Here is a 21,479-nt window from a genome sequence, read left to right as displayed (position 1 = left end):
TACCTGTCAGTGGCTGTCACCTGCTTGGCAGATGGCAGACTGGCAACACCTCTCCCTGGGCTGTACCCAGATTGGCTCAGCTGTGTCCTGGTTGTCCCTGAGCTGGAGCCATCTGTGCCTGAGAGACACCCAACATCAGAGGAGAAGGGCAGCAGGACCCTCACAGCCCGTGCCACGTAGGGGGAGAGCGCAGGGCCGAGCAGCTTTACCGGCCTGCAGACAGGCTCCCAGGCTGGACGCCACTCTCTCCAGCACAGGCTCCCATCTCAGCCGCTTCCGTCTGCTGTTCTGGTCAGCAAGGGCCCCGCCTCTGTCTCTCTCTGGCAACTGCAGCTCCTGGGAAACCAGGGGAGGGAGGGGCGCTGGCGGGGCTGGCGTGCCTGTGCCAGTCCACTCGTGGTCATCCTCTCGTTGTGTTTTTGTGGCTGGCCTTTTCCATTGGGAATCAGAGCTAGACTGAAAAGTTCCCTTAAAATGAACAGAACAGGGCCGGCCCGGTGGCTCAGGCAGTTGGAGCTCCATGCTCCTAACTCCGAAGGCTGCCGGTTCGATTCCCACATGGGCCAGTGGGCTCTCAACCACAAGGTTGCCAGTTCAATTCCTTGAGTCCCGCAAGGGATGGTGGGCAGCGTCCCCTGCAACTAAGATTGAACAGGACACCTTAGCTGAGCTGCCACTGAGCTCCAGGATGGCTCAGTTGGTTGGAGCGAGTCCTCTCCACCACAAGGTTGCCGGTTCGACTCCCGCAAGGGATGGTGGGCTGTGCCCCCTGCAACTAGCAATGGCAACTGGACCTGGAGCTGAGCTGCGCCCTCCACAACTAAGACTGAAAGGACAACAACTTGACTTGGAAAAAAAGGCCTGGAACTACACAGTGTTCCCCAATAAAGTCCTGTTCCCCTTCCCCAATAAAATCTTTAAAAAAAAAAAATGAACAGAACAGAACACAGAGGTGGGGTGTGTGCAGAGCAGTGGAACGGGCCCCTTCCACCCAGACAGACAAGGAGGGTGGATCAAGGGCATGGCCTTCCTGAGACCCTGCAGCAGATTTGGTGTTTGATACTTCAAAGGGGGCATTGTTGGCCCCCGACCCCCAAAGAGAAAGCTCATTCAGACAGAGAGAGAGAGGGAGGGAGGGGGAGAGAGAGGGAGAGACAGAGACAGAGAGTGACGGGGAGAGATGGAGAGAGAGACAGAGACAGATTCTTGAGTCTGGAGGCCTCTCAGCCTCTGATGGAGCCAGATGCCCTGGGGACCAGGAAACAGAACTGCTCCAATTCAACAAACATTTGAGCTCCATCCACCTGCCCGCCTGCCTGCCTGTGTCCCAGGCCTGGGGCGCGGGGGGTGGAGGGGACGAGCAGCCCTCATGCTCCCTCCCCCAGACCAGCAGGAGCAGTGGGGAGGGGTGACATGAGCGCTACCACCCTCAGTAGGACGCCTTGGCACATCCCAGACAACCTGGCCCCCCCTTTCTGGAAGCATTTGGCTTCACATTTCCCTGGGAAATGAGGACTCTTAGGGGAAAAATGAGCAGCAAAAACCCTGAGCACTGCATTGCAGTGCCTCCGAGCTCGGTGCGGACTTCTGTTTGAGGCACCACACGGCCTCCCCCAGCCTGCGCTGGGCCCCCTCTGGCAGCTGTTGTCACAGCCCTGAGGGCCAGAGGCAGGGGAAGTGGGTCACCAGCTATGCTGCCACCCAGCCCCGGACTGGCCCAGGCCGGATCCAAGGAGCTTTGGTAGAGGCAGAGGTGGAGGTGACAGCTGTGGGGGAGAGCAGGGGACACGGTGGCCTGGCTGGAAGGCCCTGCCTCCGCCCCTGTCACAGCACCTGGTTATCTCTATCCCAAGGGCACCTTTTCGCTGTAGTCTGTGCGTTCCCATTGCTGACACCATCCAGTGTGATGTGACATGTCCTCATCATTTTCTCTTCTTTCTCTCCACAAAAGGGGCCAGGCAGCCTCTGCCATCCACCCACTCCCAGTTTCCCAGCTCAGATTCAGAACCATCAGAGCTGAAAGCCACCCAAGAGACCATCCAGTCCAATCATTTCATGTTATCAACAAGGAACCTGAGACCCAGAGAGAAGTGACTTGCCCAAGATCAGTCAGTGGGCCGGGGGCAGAGCAGGTCCTAGCGCCGCGGCCTAACAGTGCTGCCGGAAGTGCCGGGACAGACCCACTGAGGCCCCCAGAGGGCTCCGGTGACTTCCTGCCAATTGATGGATGGATTCTTGGGTCAGCTGTTCAGGGCAGCCGAGGAGAGCAGTGCTGACAGCAGTGCCAGGACCAGGGTCAGCGTCCACCCACCCCACCCTGGGCTTCCTCTGGGTGCTGAGTCCCCCTGGAGACCTCTGCCCTACCCCTCAGAGCCCTGTCCCCACGCTGGCTCCAACACGGCTTCCAGAGTGTCAGGGTTCAGGAGGGTCTGGGCTGCTGCTGTCCTCCGGGCAAGAGGGAGGCCAGGCAGGGGCATGTCCCTCCCAGCACCCTGGAGCCAGTCAGGGCTCGCCTTCCTGTGTGAGGGAGCAGACAGTCCCCTCCCTCTCTGACTTGTCCCGGAAGAAACCCCCCCCCCCAAATCCTCCTGCCAAAGCCGCCAAAGCTCTGTCCAGGGTTCTGAGCTCCACCTCCCAGGGCCTGGGCCCTAGGGGGGCCTGGGTGGGGACAGGGGCCACCCAGTCCTGCCACCGGTGGGCTCCCCTCTGGGTGGCCCTGCGGCCACGGCAAGCGTGGCCCTGGCGCAGGGGCTCGAGGCCTGATGAAAGGGCTGCTGAGCAGGAGCCTCGCCCCCCGTCCCACCTGGAATTCGGACTAACTGGCTCGTGTTTGGGGGTGCTGTGCCTGTCAGGTCACCCCACTCCCAGGACACAGGTGCACTGGGTCTTGTCCAGAAGGATGGTAGAGGCAATGGAAAACTGGAACAAGAGTGGAAGGAGCCCCTGTGACTAGATAGCGATAGTCAGGGCGGCTGTGGTGGCTGCTCTCAGGGAGCTGGAGAACCGTCACGTCTTCTGAACGCTGCACGCTCACCAGTGCTGGAAGCCACAGGGAGACAGACTTTAGCTCAGATAAGGAGGTCCACTCGAACGCTTCACAGCGCACAAGCCGTGAGAAGGGGTCTCCCAGCGTAGTGGGTCATCTGCCATGCGGGCACTGAGGGACGCAAGTCAGGGAGTCCCTGGGCTGGGGACAGCTCAGCAGGAAAGCAGGGGGACCTCACGTCGATGGCTGTGTTGCTGTGTCCCTGTGTTGGGCCCTCTACACAAGGTGTGTCTAGCTATCGAAGCTTCATACCGTCCTTTGCTGAAAAGTGGTATTTCCCGCTTTCATAGATGGCAGGTGAATGTCGGGTAGGTTAGGACGCCTTGCGATGATGTGCGTTCAGCAAGTTGAGGGCGGATTTAAGCAAAGCATATGTGGCCCCCTGTCCCTTGGTCCCCACTGAGCTTGGTCTCAGGCTGGGGCAGGGTGACCGGGCCCAATGCCCGGATAAGGCTGCACTGCTGCCGCCCTAGGTCTCAAGTGAAGAGCGGCACAATCAAGCACATGGGGAGCAGAGCCCTTAGGGCCTGGAGGGCTGGAGGCCCAGAGAGGTGTCCATTTGTCTTGGAGTCACACAGCAGTGAGCCAGATCCCTGTTCAAGCTGACCCCACGACTGACCATTCAGATTCGTGTGTGTTCCAAAGCTCACCTCCCCATCAGTGCCTCACAACCCAGGCGCTGCAGGGCCATGTGTGGGGACACTTGCTGGCCCTGTACAGCCCCAGTAGGACTGGGCCCCGCCCCCTCCGCCGCCATTGCAGCCCCCAGGATGTGGGGCGTGGGTGTGGTCAGGAGCCCCCTTGCCCTCAGCTCTGAGGACTGCACAGCCATACTCCCTGGGCCTTATTTCCGGGCCTTTGGTCACCCTGTTGCTCTGACCAGTCACCTGCCCCATTCCCTCCTGTCTGACCCGGCACTTCCTGCCCCCCAGAGGGCCCTGGTCACCACACTGGCATCACCCTGCCCTGTGCCCTCCCACATGCAGCCCTGGACCAGTGGCAGAAATCAGAAGCCAAACCTTCGGTCCTTGCACACCTGAGGTCTCGCACACACACACACTCTTTTGGACAAATAGAGCCTGGGCCTGAGAACATCGCTTAACTCCCCTGGGCCCCACCGTGCTGTTCTGGAAAATGAGGGTAGCAGTCTCTGCCACACGGGCGAAGTGAGATGAAGACATGTAGGCTCAGCACCGAGTAGGGCTGGCTGATGTGTCCCTGTGCCTGAGTTACTGCAGCATCCCCGTGTCACTGAACACTCGGACACACAATCAGCTGGTGGTTTACAACAGATAAAGGAAGCAGAGGGAACGTAAATGACTCTGAGAGAGACGAACGGGAGGGTGTTCACACCTGGTAGGGCCGCAGACTGGGTGCCTCACCCCAGCTTCCTCAGGCTTGTCCCAGGCCCTCTTCTCACCACACCTAGCAGCTCTGCAACTCCTCAAAGGAACACGAGACCCCCCCACCCCACCCCAGGCCCTGGCACACTGAGTATCTCCTTCAGTGTCTCCAAGGGACCTCAGCACCAACCCCTGCGCCTGTCCACCTGCCCACAGATGCTCCAGCAAGGGCTTTCCGTCCGTGTAAGGGACCCCCATGCAGCCCGCAGCACAGGAGGGGACTTCCCTTGCCCTCTGCCTTCCCCTCTGCCTTCAAATCCACCCAGAGGCCACAAATAGAAATGGTGGCACAGGAAGCTGCAAGGAGATGACAGGAGGGGCACCTGGGGGAAAGGGAGGGGCCCGTGTGGGCTGGGGGAGGGACAGCATCTGGGGTCAGGAGCCCCAGCTCCATGCCCTCACTCTGCACCTTGGGAAGCCTTTGGGGGCTTCCTGTGCCTCCATGGAGTGACAAGTTGTCCGGTCCCTGGATTGTTCAATAAGATCGAAGGAAGTCACACTGTAAGCTGTCATTACCACCCCTGTGGCTGGGGGATCTTCTGGGGCCTAAGTGGCTCTGAGCACAGATGTCTCAGCTGCCTCTTCTCAAGGGACCACAGTACTCCCACCTCCCCCTGCTGACCCAGCCTCTGGCTGTGCAAATGTCTTCTGACCTTTCTCTACCCCATCAGAGCCCCCTGCCCCCGAGGGAGGAGGCTTCTGCGTTCCATACAGCCACTTTCAGGAGGAGGACCGAATCCTGCATAAACGCTTTATTTGCTGTAATTAGACCCTGTTTTACTGGAGGTGGCTTTTGATGCGTTTTACTAGAAGGAGCTGTGGGGGTCATTTCATCCTCGCTGCCTCTGAGCAGCACCACCTGCAGTCGTAAAGGTGGAAGCGTCCTGGAAGCAGGACGGGGCCCTGGGACCCTCAGCATCGGGAAACCCCAAGTCTAGCCTTAATCCAGCCCCCTGAATTTTGCGCCCTTTCCTCCCTCCTCCCGGCAAAAGAAGCTTTGGGGAATTTCAAAAGAGAAGCATTTCTCTCCCCACGGAGAAAGGGAAGAGGCACACCAGATGACAGGCCCCTGTGGGACACCGGCAGACGAGACTGTGAGGTGTGGAGTCCCGGGTGCCCTCCTGCGAGCGTCTGGCCTTGAGCCCTTGGCCCTCGGGTCCCTCTTCCCCTCTGAAGAATGGCGGCTGGGGGGTGTGTGTCTCAGGCACCGTAGGTCTCCCAACGCCCCCCTCCCTGCCGTCCGGCGGTGGCGCACACTCCTGCACTCGCTTGCAGCCTGGAAATCCTGAGTCAGCTTTTTCTGCAGACGAGGGTCGGTGACGAGCGAGCTGCCGCGGTTCGAAAGGCAGGCTGCTGCGGGGCCGGGAGCCGCGTGCTGCAGCGCCGCAGTGGCCGCGATGGCGGGGGGAGGGGCGCGCAGGAACGGGGAGAGCAGAGGGGATTCGCCGAGGCCGTGGGAATTCCCGGGGCTCCTCGCGGCATCTCGGGACTCGGTGGGGACCAGCAGCGTGGAAAGCCCTGAGTGAGGCCCTCCACACACTCACGTGGGGGTTGTCACTTTCTGGTTTGAACCCCAAACTTGATTCATGATTCTGAGTATGAAGAACTGGAGCAAACAGGAAGGGAGCAGAGGGGACGGGGCACGGGCGGGGTGGCACTGGCAGCCTGACACCTGCAGAAATTCCACCGCTGGGCTGGGGTCCTGAGGTGGAGGCAGGGGAGGCACACCCAGGCTGGCAGTACCCCGCCCGACCTGCCTGGCCTCCCAGTGCTGCGGAAACCAGGGGAGAAAGCGGGGTGGTGGCAGGTGGGGGGGCTGGGTCCCTGCGGCCGACCTCGGGTGGGTCCCTACGGGGCGGGGCAGGCCCAGGGTCCTGTGCGGCAGACACTCCCTCCTCTCCCCCGCTCTGCCCCGGTTTCTCGGCTCCCCAGAGGCTGGTGCTGAGCCCTGGGCGCCAGCCCACTGCACCCTCGGGGACTGAGGCTGGGGGCGCCAGCGGCGGAGCTCTCCGAGCGGAACCCCCACCTCCCCTACCCCTCCAGACTCTGCCCTTTGTCTATATCACGCCTCTTCTCCCTCCCTTTTCTTTTCTTTCTCGACTCAGGAAACCTTCATCCGCATCCCCAGAAGCGAATCGGCTCCCTTCTGCCGGCTAGCCTTCCCCCCCCCCGTCCCCCAGCCAATCCCCACACCCGGAGGCTCCTAAAGCTGGTGGGCGGCGGGGGCGGGTGGGGGTGTCGCGGGAGAGAACGGAGCGGGCGGGGACCCCTCCGCATTGCCCCGCGGGCTCCGGGGTCACGAAGCCGGCCCCGCCACCCCAAACTTCTCCAGGGGCGCGCCAGTTGGAACCCGTCCCCCACCCGCGTCCCTTTCGCACCCACTTCCCCTCCCCTGCCGCCTGTCCTTCAGCCCACCGGCCGTCCCGGGTGGAGAGGGGGCGCGCTCCCGCGGCGGGGATCGCCCGGGCGGGGGCCGCGCGGAGCTGGCGGGGATCGCCCTGGTGGGGCCGGCCCGCGCCGTGTGCAGGCGGATGTGAGGAGCATGTCAATTGGCGGCGGGGGAGCGGCTCGGGCTGTTACTACCGCAGAGCGAGCGAGCGCGCGCAAGGAGCCGCAGCGGCCGGCGGCGGGAAGGGGCAGAGGGGACCCCGGCCGACCCGCCCTCCGAGCTCTGCACGAGCCAGGCCGCAGTGCGCCCTGACGTCCCGGGTAAGAGAAGCCGGGCGGGGCGCCTGCGAAGGCAGCCGGTGGTCCTGGGCGAAGCCGTGCGCGGCAACCCCGAGGGCCTGGGGCGCGGGCGGGCAGACGCAGGGTCTCCAGACTGGGACACTTGGACTTTCCGGGCTCGGAGCTCACAGCGGGATAAACTAAGTGCAGGACGGAGCGCGTGGTGGGGACTGGGTTCCGGAAATCTACTTGCATGGGAATTGCCCGGTTAGTCCCGGGGGAGGGGTCACGAATGATCCCGGGGACCCTTTGTCCTCAGCCTGGTTCTCCTCACGGCAGCCCGGGACAGGCGCGGGCGGTACTGGGCAGCGCAGAGGCTAAGGCGCCGCAGCTGAGAACGTGGGAAGGAGGGGGAAGTGGGGTGCGGTGAAAGTGGGTGCGGGGCACCTGCGACCCCCGCCCCCGCCTCTTTGGGGAGGAACCGGAGGGCCCACGCGCGTAGCTTCGAGCCCCCTTGCGCAGAGCTAGGCGTGCGGGGGAGCCTGGCGGTGCGCGGAGCTCACTTCCCCTCCGCGCCCCGAGCTCTGCCGCAGCCGTCCGGGGCTGGGATGGGCAGAGGCATCTTAGGCCCCTTCCTCTCCTTGAAACTTTCTCATCTTCCAGCACCGGTGCGGCTGGGTGAACTGGAGGAAGCTGGGGCCCAAGGACCCTGGCCCGCGGCAGAGCTTGGAAAGAGCGGGGTGGGGGTTGGAGGAAGGGGCCACAGGGCAGTAAGAGCGCATGCTCTACTCAGTTTGCTGTGTGACCTTGGACAAGCTCTGCACAACTCTGAACCTCACGGTGATGGAGGCGCGTGGTGACGAGGAATGGGGACGATGTGGGGGCAGGGTGGTCGGGTAAACGCGCCCTCGGGGGCACCTGCCCCCAACCTGGGTGCTTAGGAATTCTCCACCTTTGATCGCTGGCCACTCTGGGGGCGGGTGGGGGGCGGGGGAACTTTCAGTCAGCTCTGGCCTCGGACAGCACACCTACCCCTCTGGGCCTCAGTATCTCCATCTGGAAAATGGGGGTTTGGAATGTACGGTGTTGGAAGCCTGTCCCAGTCCTGACACCTGCTGGCCCCAGCATGCAGGTGAGGTCTACTGAAAGGTTGGGTGGGGTGCAGATTCACCAGCAGCATTCCTTCTGTCACCTGGCCTCTGGGGAAACTAACCCCCCCCCCCAAAGGCAGCAGGGTTGTGGGCCCCTTAGCCTGCTCACCCACTCAGAGCCTCCAGTGGTGGTGGCACCAATGGCCACCTTCCCAGACTGCACATTCTCTGCAGGGGCAGTCTTTGGGGGGAGGTTTCCAGGGACAGCTGGGGTCCAGGGAGTTAAAGGGGGGAGGTCAAGGACCTCCCAAGGTCATGCCCTCTGGCCCCTGAGAGGTCCCTGGTCTCAGACCGGGATGATCTGAACCGATGGTGATTAGAAAGCCACCCGACAGCCTGCAGCACTGTCCTCCTGGGGTGAGCGCCCAGTCTTCAGTTGAGAGGAAGCAGCAGCTTGGCCCGGGGCTGGGGGTTGTGGGCAGAGGGCGGGTGTAAGGTAGGGGCCTGAGTTTAGTTCTAGTCTCTGCCTGCAATTTCGTGCCCCGTTTTTCTTTTTCTCACCTGGACATTGACAGGGTTGAACTGGGTACTCTCACGGCTGAAGTTCTGGGCTGGGGTCTGAGAAGCAGGACGTGGGCTTGGCAGGGTGATGGGGCAGGTGGCCTCCAGGAATTCCCAATGCACTAGCCCCACACTTCTGCCCCCAGAGTGGCGACAACTTGAGACAAAATGCCCTGTGTGGATGGGGCCACAGTCCAGGCCCTGCACACGTGCGGTCTGTCCTCAGGCAGGAGCTGCTGGTCTGAGCTGTGTGACCTTGAGTGAGTTACTTGACATTTTTGAGCTTCAGTTACTTGTCAAAATGAAATGCTAATAGTGGTGGTATTTTAAGGTTGTGGTAGAATGCTTGGTGTGATGCTGAGCCCGCTGTCCTCAGTGCGTGGCAGCTGTGTTGACAATGACAGTAAAGGCTGGTAGCAGGCAGCAGGCACCTCTCTGTGGACAGTGGCCGTGGGCAGCAGGAGAAGATTTGCGGACTTGCAGGGTCATCCCCAAAGTAGCCCTGCAGAGTGGGGACCCGCTCTGCCTCCCTCTGTCCCATCTGTCTGTCTCCCCTCCTCTCTCTCCCTCTGTCCCTCCCTCCCTCCCTCCCTCCATCTCCCTTTCTCTGTCTCCCTCTCCCTCTTCTCCCCCCTCCCCCCTGCCTTCTCCCCCTGACTGGTGGAGTCATTCCACAGCAGAAACTTCATGGGAAAGAAAGGAACTGCGACACTTTCCTATCACCCCACAACTATTCCCCACTCTCCCGTTCTCTCTCTGCCGCCTGGTCTCTTCTGTGGTTGAGCGAGGATCTGTGCTCACTCGGCACCTTGAGCTGCTGCCAGTGGTGAGGCTGGACCTGCCGGGAGCTCTCAGGCTGGGACTCCCAGGGTCCCCGCAGGGTGGCAGCGCCCCAACTTGGGTTACCCCAGATGCACCCTGAGACCTTAGGCCTCCTTATTTACTAAGTTCAAGGTTGGTTTAGATCAATCAGTTCCCAACCTGTTGGTTCCGCTGCCCGAGGCAGGTGGAGTGGATGGGAGGTTCTGGGAGTCATTTGGGCCTCGCTGCCCTTGGGCACAGTCCTGTAACAGCCTGGGGAGAGGTGACGTCTCATCTCAGTAAGAATGCTGGTGGTGAGAGCAGTGGCTTTGCAGGCAGACAAGGCCAGCTTCTCATGCTGCTCTCTCCTTATTAGCTGTGTGACTCTGTGCAAGTTACTTAATGTGTCTGAGTCTCAGTTACTCACCTGTGAACTTGAATAATATCACCAATCTGTCAGAGGAAGGATGGGGACAGAGCCCCAATTTCCTGCATCCCCTTCCCGCTGTCCACTGGCTGTGGGCTGCAGGAGTTTGCATGCTCTGGCCGTGTCCCCAGGAGCTCCACCAAGGGGCTGCAGGCTGAGCGTGAGCCTGTCAGAGGGAAGCAGGAAGGCTACCAGAAGGCTCCTGGGCGTTAGGGAGCGGGAGCCCGGGCGTGACCGCTTTCCATGAAAGGTTGTTGTGAGGAGACGGCTGTACAATGAGGTCTTGGGGACAAGGGCTGATTGGAGCCACAGCAGGGGCCGCTGAAAGGGGCCTTCAGGCCTCGTGTCATCCAGTCCTCTGATTCTGATTATGGGGAAATGGGCTCAGAGAGGGGAGCACCGTGCCCAGTACCACAGCATGCTCGCCCCGGAGACAGGGCAGCACCCTGTCCACTCTCCCTGCTAAGCTTGGAGCAGTTATTGTCACATCTGCTAGGATCAGGACACCAGGTAAAATACAGCAGGGCCGTGAGTCACTGAGAGGGGGGCACCTCCTGACCTCGACGCTGAGGCCATCCAGTCCAAGTCCAACACTCCCATCTGGCAGATTGGATCACTGAGGCCCAAAGAAACGCAGGGACTAGCCCAAGGAGACATGGACTCCTGGGCCAGAGCCTTCGTGGCCTGTGTCCACCAGCCCTGCTGACAGCCGTGCCCTCTGAGGGGAAGGGGACAATTGCCAGCCTCTCCTCTCAGTTCCACTGGCAACGCTGAGTGAAGGAAAGTCAATATTTGCCCTGTGCCAAAGGACAGGCGTCTGACTTGGGCTGAGGGCTGCTGCCTCCCTGAGAGCCTTTGCATTTGGTGCATTAAATAACCCTTTGTGTCTCGGCCCAGCGCCGTGCCCTCCCTCCCAGCAGCCCTGCTCCCTCATCAGTCCCCCTCATTGTTCAGAGCTGACACGTCCACTGGAGAAAGGGACCTGCAAAGGCTCTGGGCTCTGGCCATGGAGCAGATGGCACGGTGAGCCGAGCTGTGAGAAAGAATTGCATATCTGGGCCCCCAGCCCAGGGAAGGATGTGGGAAAGCGCTTGGCAGGTCAAGATAGGCTGTGAACGATTTTTCCTGCCTTTGTTCTGTTATCTGTCATTTTCTCTGCTTTGCCTCCTGCTCTCTGTGCACTGTGTTCTGAAGTGGGGGGCTGGGGGGGCAAGTGCGCAGTGCTGGCTGAGCACAGCCCAGCTCCCCGCAGGCACTGGGCTTCCTGGCGGTGGGACGTGGACAGCCCTCACGCCCAGCGCCTCGCCGGGTCGCCCTGTTCAGGTCCCAGCTCCTGCGAACCTTTGGCAAAGTTGTTTGAACACTTGGTACCTCAGTTTCCTCATCTTCAAAGTGGAAATAAAATGGTTTGTGCAGCACAGGGTTGGTGGGGGGTTGATGGGTGAATATGTGTGTCAGGCTCCAGCATAGCCAGGCCGGTACACAGCGCTGTGAAGGTTCAGCACAGGGTTGGTGGGGGGTTGATGGGTGAATATGTGTGTCAGGCTCCAGCATAGCCGGGCCGGTACACAGCGCTGTGAAGGTGCAGCACAGGGTTGGTGGGGGGTTGATGGGTGAATATGTGTGTCAGGCTCCAGCATAGCCGGGCCGGTACACAGCGCTGTGAAGGTGCAGCACAGGGTTGGTGGGGGTTGATGGGTGAATATGTGTGTCAGGCTCCAGCATAGCCGGGCGGTACACAGCGCTGTGAAGGTGCAGCACAGGGTTGGTGGGGGTTGATGGGTGAATATGTGTGTCAGGCTCCAGCATAGCCAGGCGGTACACAGCGCTGTGAAGGTGCAGCACAGGGTTGGTGGGGGTTGATGGGTGAATATGTGTGTCAGGCTCCAGCATAGCCGGGGCGGTACACAGCGCTGTGAAGGTGCAGCACAGGGTTGGTGGGGGTTGATGGGTGAATATGTGTGTCAGGCTCCAGCATAGCCGGGCGGTACACAGCGCTGTGAAGGTGCAGCACAGGGTTGGTGGGGGTTGATGGGTGAATATGTGTGTCAGGCTCCAGCATAGCCAGGCCGGTACACAGCGCTGTGAAGGTGCAGCACAGGGTTGGTGGGGGTTGATGGGTGAATATGTGTGTCAGGCTCCAGCATAGCCGGGCGGTACACAGCGCTGTGAAGGTGCAGCACAGGGTTGGTGGGGGTTGATGGGTGAATATGTGTGTCAGGCTCCAGCATAGCCAGGCCGGTACACAGCGCTGTGAAGGTGCAGCACAGGGTTGGTGGGGGTTGATGGGTGAATATGTGTGTCAGGCTCCAGCATAGCCGGTACACAGCGCTGTGAAGGTGCAGCACAGGGTTGGTGGGGGTTGATGGGCGAATATGTGTGTCAGGCTCCAGCATAGCCAGGCGGTACACAGCGCTGTGAAGGTGCAGCACAGGGTTGGTGGGGGTTGATGGGTGAATATGTGTGTCAGGCTCCAGCATAGCCGGGCGTACACAGCGCTGTGAAGGTGCAGCACAGGGTTGGTGGGGGTTGATGGGTGAATATGTGTGTCAGGCTCCAGCATAGCCAGGCCGGTACACAGCGCTGTGAAGGTGCAGCACAGGGTTGGTGGGGGTTGATGGGTGAATATGTGTGTCAGGCTCCAGCATAGCCAGGCGGTACACAGCGCTGTGAAGGTGCAGCACAGGGTTGGTGGGGGTTGATGGGTGAATATGTGTGTCAGGCTCCAGCATAGCCGGGCGGTACACAGCGCTGTGAAGGTGCAGCACAGGGTTGGTGGGGGTTGATGGGTGAATATGTGTGTCAGGCTCCAGCATAGCCAGGCCGGTACACAGCGCTGTGAAGGTGCAGCACAGGGTTGGTGGGGGTTGATGGGCGAATATGTGTGTCAGGCTCCAGCATAGCCGGCGGGTACACAGCGCTGTGAAGGTGCAGCACAGGGTTGGTGGGGGTTGATGGGCGAATATGTGTGTCAGGCTCCAGCATAGCCGGGCCGGGTACACAGCGCTGTGAAGGTGCAGCACAGGGTTGGTGGGGGTTGATGGGCGAATATGTGTGTCAGGCTCCAGCATAGCCAGGCCGGTACACAGCGCTGTGAAGGTGCAGCACAGGGTTGGTGGGGGTTGATGGGCGAATATGTGTGTCAGGCTCCAGCATAGCCGGGCGGTACACAGCGCTGTGAAGGTGCAGCACAGGGTTGGTGGGGGTTGATGGGCGAATATGTGTGTCAGGCTCCAGCATAGCCAGGCGGTACACAGCGCTGTGAAGGTGCAGCACAGGGTTGGTGGGGGTTGATGGGCGAATATGTGTGTCAGGCTCCAGCATAGCCGGCCGGTACACAGCGCTGTGAAGGTGCAGCACAGGGTTGGTGGGGGTTGATGGGTGAATATGTGTGTCAGGCTCCAGCATAGCCGGGCGGGTACACAGCGCTGTGAAGGTGCAGCACAGGGTTGGTGGGGGTTGATGGGCGAATATGTGTGTCAGGCTCCAGCATAGCCGGGCCGGTACACAGCGCTGTGAAGGTGCAGCACAGGGTTGGTGGGGGTTGATGGGCGAATATGTGTGTCAGGCTCCAGCATAGCCGGGCGGGTACACAGCGCTGTGAAGGTGCAGCACAGGGTTGGTGGGGGTTGATGGGCGAATATGTGTGTCAGGCTCCAGCATAGCCGGCCGGGTACACAGCGCTGTGAAGGTGCAGCACAGGGTTGGTGGGGGTTGATGGGCGAATATGTGTGTCAGGCTCCAGCATAGCCGGGCGGGTACACAGCGCTGTGAAGGTGCAGCACAGGGTTGGTGGGGGTTGATGGGCGAATATGTGTGTCAGGCTCCAGCATAGCCAGGCGGGTACACAGCGCTGTGAAGGTGCAGCACAGGGTTGGTGGGGGTTGATGGGCGAATATGTGTGTCAGGCTCCAGCATAGCCGGGCGGGTACACAGCGCTGTGAAGGTGCAGCACAGGGTTGGTGGGGGTTGATGGGCGAATATGTGTGTCAGGCTCCAGCATAGCCGGGCGGGTACACAGCGCTGTGAAGGTGCAGCACAGGGTTGGTGGGGGTTGATGGGTGAATATGTGTGTCAGGCTCCAGCATAGCCAGGCGGTACACAGCGCTGTGAAGGTGCAGCACAGGGTTGGTGGGGGTTGATGGGTGAATATGTGTGTCAGGCTCCAGCATAGCCGGGGTACACAGCGCTGTGAAGGTGCAGCACAGGGTTGGTGGGGGTTGATGGGCGAATATGTGTCAGGCTCCAGCATAGCCAGGCGGTACACAGCGCTGTGAAGGTGCAGCACAGGGTTGGTGGGGGCTTGATGGGTGAATATGTGTGTCAGGCTCCAGCATAGCCAGGCCGGTACACAGCGCTGTGAAGGTGCAGCACAGGGTTGGTGGGGGGTTGATGGGCGAATATGTGTGTCAGGCTCCAGCATAGCCAGGCCGGTACACAGCGCTGTGAAGGTGCAGCACAGGGTTGGTGGGGGGTTGATGGGCGAATATGTGTGTCAGGCTCCAGCATAGCCGGGCGGGTACACAGCGCTGTGAAGGTGCAGCACAGGGTTGGTGGGGGGTTGATGGGCGAATATGTGTGTCAGGCTCCAGCATAGCCAGGCCGGTACACAGCGCTGTGAAGGTGCAGCACAGGGTTGGTGGGGGTTGATGGGTGAATATGTGTGTCAGGCTCCAGCATAGCCGGCGGTACACAGCGCTGTGAAGGTGCAGCACAGGGTTGGTGGGGGTTGATGGGTGAATATGTGTGTCAGGCTCCAGCATAGCCGGGCGGGTACACAGCGCTGTGAAGGTGCAGCACAGGGTTGGTGGGGGTTGATGGGCGAATATGTGTGTCAGGCTCCAGCATAGCCGGGCGGTACACAGCGCTGTGAAGGTGCAGCACAGGGTTGGTGGGGGGTTGATGGGCGAATATGTGTGTCAGGCTCCAGCATAGCCGGGCGGTACACAGCGCTGTGAAGGTGCAGCACAGGGTTGGTGGGGGTTGATGGGTGAATATGTGTCAGGCTCCAGCATAGCCAGGCGGGTACACAGCGCTGTGAAGGTGCAGCACAGGGTTGGTGTGGGCTTGATGGGCGAATATGTGTGTCAGGCTCCAGCATAGCCGGGCGGGTACACAGCGCTGTGAAGGTGCAGCACAGGGTTGGTGGGGGGTTGATGGGCGAATATGTGTGTCAGGCTCCAGCATAGCCGGGCCGGTACACAGCGCTGTGAAGGTGCAGCACAGGGTTGGTGGGGGGTTGATGGGTGAATATGTGTGTCAGGCTCCAGCATAGCCGGGCCGGTACACAGCGCTGTGAAGGTGCAGCACAGGGTTGGTGGGGGGTTGATGGGCGAATATGTGTGTCAGGCTCCAGCATAGCCGGGCCGGTACACAGCGCTGTGAAGGTGCAGCACAGGGTTGGTGGGGGGTTGATGGGCGAATATGTGTGTCAGGCTCCAGCATAGCCGGGCGGGTACACAGCGCTGTGAAGGTGCAGCACAGGGTTGGTGGGGGGTTGATGGGTGAATATGTGTGTCAGGCTCCAGCATAGCCGGGCCGGTACACAGCGCTGTGAAGGTGCAGCACAGGGTTGGTGGGGGTTGATGGGTGAATATGTGTGTCAGGCTCCAGCATAGCCAGGCGGTACACAGCGCTGTGAAGGTGCAGCACAGGGTTGGTGGGGGTTGATGGGCGAATATGTGTGTCAGGCTCCAGCATAGCCGGGCGGGTACACAGCGCTGTGAAGGTGCAGCACAGGGTTGGTGGGGGTTGATGGGCGAATATGTGTGTCAGGCTCCAGCATAGCCAGGCGGGTACACAGCGCTGTGAAGGTGCAGCACAGGGTTGGTGGGGGTTGATGGGCGAATATGTGTGTCAGGCTCCAGCATAGCCAGGCGGTACACAGCGCTGTGAAGGTGCAGCACAGGGTTGGTGGGGGTTGATGGGTGAATATGTGTGTCAGGCTCCAGCATAGCCGGGCGGGTACACAGCGCTGTGAAGGTGCAGCACAGGGTTGGTGGGGGTTGATGGGCGAATATGTGTGTCAGGCTCCAGCATAGCCAGGCGGGTACACAGCGCTGTGAAGGTGCAGCACAGGGTTGGTGGGGGTTGATGGGCGAATATGTGTGTCAGGCTCCAGCATAGCCAGGCGGTACACAGCGCTGTGAAGGTGCAGCACAGGGTTGGTGGGGGTTGATGGGCGAATATGTGTGTCAGGCTCCAGCATAGCCAGGCGGGTACACAGCGCTGTGAAGGTGCAGCACAGGGTTGGTGGGGGTTGATGGGTGAATATGTGTGTCAGGCTCCAGCATAGCCGGGCGGGTACACAGCGCTGTGAAGGTGCAGCACAGGGTTGGTGGGGGTTGATGGGCGAATATGTGTGTCAGGCTCCAGCATAGCCAGGCGGGTACACAGCGCTGTGAAGGTGCAGCACAGGGTTGGTGGGGGTTGATGGGTGAATATGTGTGTCAGGCTCCAGCATAGCCAGGCGGGTACACAGCGCTGTGAAGGTGCAGCACAGGGTTGGTGGGGGTTGATGGGTGAATATGTGTGTCAGGCTCCAGCATAGCCAGGCGGTACACAGCGCTGTGAAGGTGCAGCACAGGGTTGGTGGGGGGTTGATGGGTGAATATGTGTGTCAGGCTCCAGCATAGCCAGGCCGGTACACAGCGCTGTGAAGGTGCAGCACAGGGTTGGTGGGGGGTTGATGGGTGAATATGTGTGTCAGGCTCCAGCATAGCCAGGCCGGTACACAGCGCTGTGAAGGTGCAGCACAGGGTTGGTGGGGGGTTGATGGGTGAATATGTGTGTCAGGCTCCAGCATAGCCGGGCCGGTACACAGCGCTGTGAAGGTGCAGCACAGGGTTGGTGGGGGGTTGATGGGCGAATATGTGTGTCAGGCTCCAGCATAGCCAGGCCGGTACACAGCGCTGTGAAGGTGCAGCACAGGGTTGGTGGGGGGTTGATGGGCGAATATGTGTGTCAGGCTCCAGCATAGCCAGGCCGGTACACAGCGCTGTGAAGGTGCAGCACAGGGTTGGTGGGGGGTTGATGGGTGAATATGTGTGTCAGGCTCCAGCATAGCCAGGCGGGTACACAGCGCTGTGAAGGTGCAGCACAGGGTTGGTGGGGGGTTGATGGGTGAATATGTGTGTCAGGCTCCAGCATAGCCGGGCGGGTACACAGCGCTGTGAAGGTGCAGCACAGGGTTGGTGGGGGTTGATGGGCGAATATGTGTGTCAGGCTCCAGCATAGCCAGGCGGGTACACAGCGCTGTGAAGGTGCAGCACAGGGTTGGTGGGGGTTGATGGGCGAATATGTGTGTCAGGCTCCAGCATAGCCAGGCGGGACACAGCGCTGTGAAGGTGCAGCACAGGGTTGGTGGGGGTTGATGGGTGAATATGTGTGTCAGGCTCCAGCATAGCCAGGCGGGTACACAGCGCTGTGAAGGTGCAGCACAGGGTTGGTGGGGGTTGATGGGCGAATATGTGTGTCAGGCTCCAGCATAGCCAGGCGGGTACACAGCGCTGTGAAGGTGCAGCACAGGGTTGGTGGGGGTTGATGGGTGAATATGTGTGTCAGGCTCCAGCATAGCCAGGCCGGTACACAGCGCTGTGAAGGTGCAGCACAGGGTTGGTGGGGGGTTGATGGGCGAATATGTGTGTCAGGCTCCAGCATAGCCAGGCCGGTACACAGCGCTGTGAAGGTGCAGCACAGGGTTGGTGGGGGGTTGATGGGCGAATATGTGTGTCAGGCTCCAGCATAGCCAGGCCGGTACACAGCGCTGTGAAGGTGCAGCACAGGGTTGGTGGGGGGTTGATGGGTGAATATGTGTGTCAGGCTCCAGCATAGCCGGGCGGGTACACAGCGCTGTGAAGGTGCAGCACAGGGTTGGTGGGGGGTTGATGGGTGAATATGTGTGTCAGGCTCCAGCATAGCCAGGCCGGTACACAGCGCTGTGAAGGTGCAGCACAGGGTTGGTGGGGGTTGATGGGTGAATATGTGTGTCAGGCTCCAGCATAGCCAGGCGGGTACACACAGCGCTGTGAAGGTGCAGCACAGGGTTGGTGTGGGGTTGATGGGTGAATATGTGCGTCAGGCTCCAGCATAGTCCGGTGGGTAGATCGGTCTGTGAAGGTGCAGCACAGGGTTGGTGGGGGTTGATGGGCGAATATGTGTGTCAGGCTCCAGCATAGCCAGGCCGGTACACAGCGCTGTGAAGGTGCAGCACAGGGTTGGTGGGGGGTTGATGGGTGAATATGTGTGTCAGGCTCCAGCATAGCCGGGCGGGTACACAGCGCTGTGAAGGTGCAGCACAGGGTTGGTGGGGGGTTGATGGGCGAATATGTGTGTCAGGCTCCAGCATAGCCAGGCCGGTACACAGCGCTGTGAAGGTGCAGCACAGGGTTGGTGGGGGGTTGATGGGTGAATATGTGTGTCAGGCTCCAGCATAGCCGGGCGGGTACACAGCGCTGTGAAGGTGCAGCACAGGGTTGGTGGGGGGTTGATGGGCGAATATGTGTGTCAGGCTCCAGCATAGCCAGGCCGGTACACAGCGCTGTGAAGGTGCAGCACAGGGTTGGTGGGGGGTTGATGGGTGAATATGTGTGTCAGGCTCCAGCATAGCCGGGCGGGTACACAGCGCTGTGAAGGTGCAGCACAGGGTTGGTGGGGGGTTGATGGGCGAATATGTGTGTCAGGCTCCAGCATAGCCAGGCCGGTACACAGCGCTGTGAAGGTGCAGCACAGGGTTGGTGGGGGGTTGATGGGCGAATATGTGTGTCAGGCTCCAGCATAGCCAGGCCGGTACACAGCGCTGTGAAGGTGCAGCACAGGGTTGGTGGGGGGTTGATGGGTGAATATGTGTGTCAGGCTCCAGCATAGCCGGGCGGGTACACAGCGCTGTGAAGGTGCAGCACAGGGTTGGTGGGGGGTTGATGGGCGAATATGTGTGTCAGGCTCCAGCATAGCCGGGCGGGTACACAGCGCTGTGAAGGTGCAGCACAGGGTTGGTGGGGGGTTGATGGGTGAATATGTGTGTCAGGCTCCAGCATAGCCGGGCGGGTACACAGCGCTGTGAAGGTGCAGCACAGGGTTGGTGGGGGGTTGATGGGCGAATATGTGTGTCAGGCTCCAGCATAGCCAGGCCGGTACACAGCGCTGTGAAGGTGCAGCACAGGGTTGGTGGGGGGTTGATGGGTGAATATGTGTGTCAGGCTCCAGCATAGCCGGGCGGGTACACAGCGCTGTGAAGGTGCAGCACAGGGTTGGTGGGGGGTTGATGGGCGAATATGTGTGTCAGGCTCCAGCATAGCCGGGCCGGGTACACAGCGCTGTGAAGGTGCAGCACAGGGTTGGTGGGGGGTTGATGGGTGAATATGTGTGTCAGGCTCCAGCATAGCCGGGCGGGTACACAGCGGTGAAGGTGCAGCACAGGGTTGGTGGGGGGTTGATGGGCGAATATGTGTGTCAGGCTCCAGCATAGCCAGGCCGGTACACAGCGCTGTGAAGGTGCAGCACAGGGTTGGTGGGGGGTTGATGGGCGAATATGTGTGTCAGGCTCCAGCATAGCCGGGCCGGTACACAGCGCTGTGAAGGTGCAGCACAGGGTTGGTGGGGGGTTGATGGGCGAATATGTGTGTCAGGCTCCAGCATAGCCGGGCGGGTACACAGCGCTGTGAAGGTGCAGCACAGGGTTGGTGGGGGGTTGATGGGTGAATATGTGTGTCAGGCTCCAGCATAGCCAGGGCTGTGAAGGTGCAGCTGTTGTCACCACCATCCTTCTCGCACCTGAAAGGGACACTCGGCCGAGAAAGACACGGCATGGGGGTGGGGTGAGGCAGCTATGTGACCGTATTGTCTGGGAGGACCTAGAATCCAGTGGTTCCACCGCGAGGCCGCAGGCAGGCTGGCTCTTCCTGCCCCTGGGCCTCAGTGCCCCATTTGAAAATGCGGAGGAAGATGACCATCTCCCTCATTTCTCCCAAGATGCTCCGGGATCAAATGAGGTAGACGATGGTCTGAAAAAGCCAGCGGGCCTGCGACACACACGTGGACCTCCTGTCAGCTCCGTGACATGCAGGCTTCCTGGCTGCAGCCTGGCCTGTCCCTCTTTCCCCCTGGTGGACCGCTCTCCCTGCAAGGCCACGGGGACCTGGGTGGCTCTGGGCCGAATCACCTCTGTGTCTGCTCGTCCTCATTTGGCTGGGAAAAGGGATGGCATGTCTGTGTGTCCGAAGGCGCCTTAGCAGGGTGGCAGGATGCTTCTGGACCTGGCCCGTGTCGTACAAGCAGAGAGCAGAGGGTGGCGGGACGCTCTAGCCCAGACAGGCTGAGGTGAAGTGTCCCTGGGATGGCAAAAGTGGCAGCCTCACCCCCACCCCCAGGCAGTGCAGGGAGCCAGGGAGAAGCGGCCAGGAAACTCAGGACCTGGTTTGAGCACTCTTGTCCCCGCCCTCCCTGCCTCCTTTCTGGGGTGGCAGGTGGTACCAGGCTGACCTGCGGACAGTAGCTGATGACCAGGCTAAGGGTCTCAGGATGGCAGTACTGCCCAAGGTCGCTGCCAAGAACTGCGGGTGGGCAGGATGCAGACACCCCCAGCCAGCAGCCAAGCAATACCCGCTGCCCCCCCGTCCTCCGGCTGCTCATCTGAGGGCAGGTATGGAGAGGGTGGCCACTTGGTGTCAGACTTACATTGAACACCCTGCGTGGCCCAGCGCTTCTCTTCCAGGAAGCTCCCCACCCCCCGTCCTTCATACCTCTGCCCCGTGGCCCCCAGCAGGAGCCTCTGCATCACGGGCATGCAGCCTGGCAGCTCAGTGCTGGCTTCCTCCCACCAGTGTCCTGGGGCCAGCCCCCGCACGCAGGCTGCAGGCGTGAGTGCCGGCCTGGGGTGCTGACCACCGGTCAGCTCCCTGCTCTTTCCTCGCACATTCGCTTCTCTGTTTGATGACGTATGACTAAGTGGGCAGTGCCCAGTCTTGCTGTGCCCCCCTGTACGAGCAGCTCCGGTGTCCCCGCTCATCACCACTGACCACTCTGGGAACCCTCTGAGTGCTGCTTTTCCTCTGCCCGTCACACTCTTCCCCAGGTGACTGTCCCCCTGGCACCTGTGCTAATGGCTCCCAGAGCCACAGCCCAACACCCGCCACGTGGATGGCTGGGCTTCACGTGGGATGGCCTCAGTGCATCCCAGTTCTGGCATCTGCTCAAGGGGCACGGTGGCTGGAGGAGGGACAGCGAGACTCTGCCCCCCACTGTGGGGGGACCAGGTCAGATCCCACACATGAGAACTTGGGAACCAGAACAAATGGAGCCCCAGCAGCTGGAGCCCAAGGGGCAGTGATGCTGAGCGATGGACAGGGCTAGTGTCCGGGAGGGCAGGCTGGAGGGGAGGCTTGGCAGCGAGTGGACACAGGCAGGGAGAACTGGGGGCAGTGCAAAGGCCCGAGAGGCACCTCAGAAGGCACGGGAGGACGCGAGGCTGCCAACCTCCCCTGCAT

The 21,479-nt window shown here is 61.0% G+C and overlaps 1 protein-coding gene across 3 annotated transcripts in view; it reads left to right on the top strand.

Moving 5' to 3' along the window:
* Positions 1 to 21,479, top strand: part of SYT2 (synaptotagmin 2) — a 59,354-nt gene that overhangs the window by 17,105 nt on the left and 20,770 nt on the right. The window contains exon 1 of one of the 3 annotated variants that reach the window (XM_074317137.1): positions 5,528 to 5,548. The exons of 1 other annotated variant lie outside the window; for it this stretch is intronic. The gene's annotated coding sequence lies outside the window, so the exon portion shown is untranslated. Of the gene's footprint in view, positions 1 to 5,527; positions 5,549 to 6,346; positions 7,159 to 21,479 lie in introns of those variants that run through there. One more of the 3 variants, XM_019750834.2, reaches the window with a different exon arrangement.

The sequence above is a fragment of the Rhinolophus sinicus genome, linkage group LG12, assembly GCF_036562045.2.
Source record: "Rhinolophus sinicus isolate RSC01 linkage group LG12, ASM3656204v1, whole genome shotgun sequence".
In the NCBI taxonomy this organism is placed as follows: Eukaryota; Metazoa; Chordata; class Mammalia; order Chiroptera; family Rhinolophidae; genus Rhinolophus; species Rhinolophus sinicus.
Note: the sequence above shows the minus strand (reverse complement) of the source record. Positions and strands in the feature narration are given on the sequence as shown.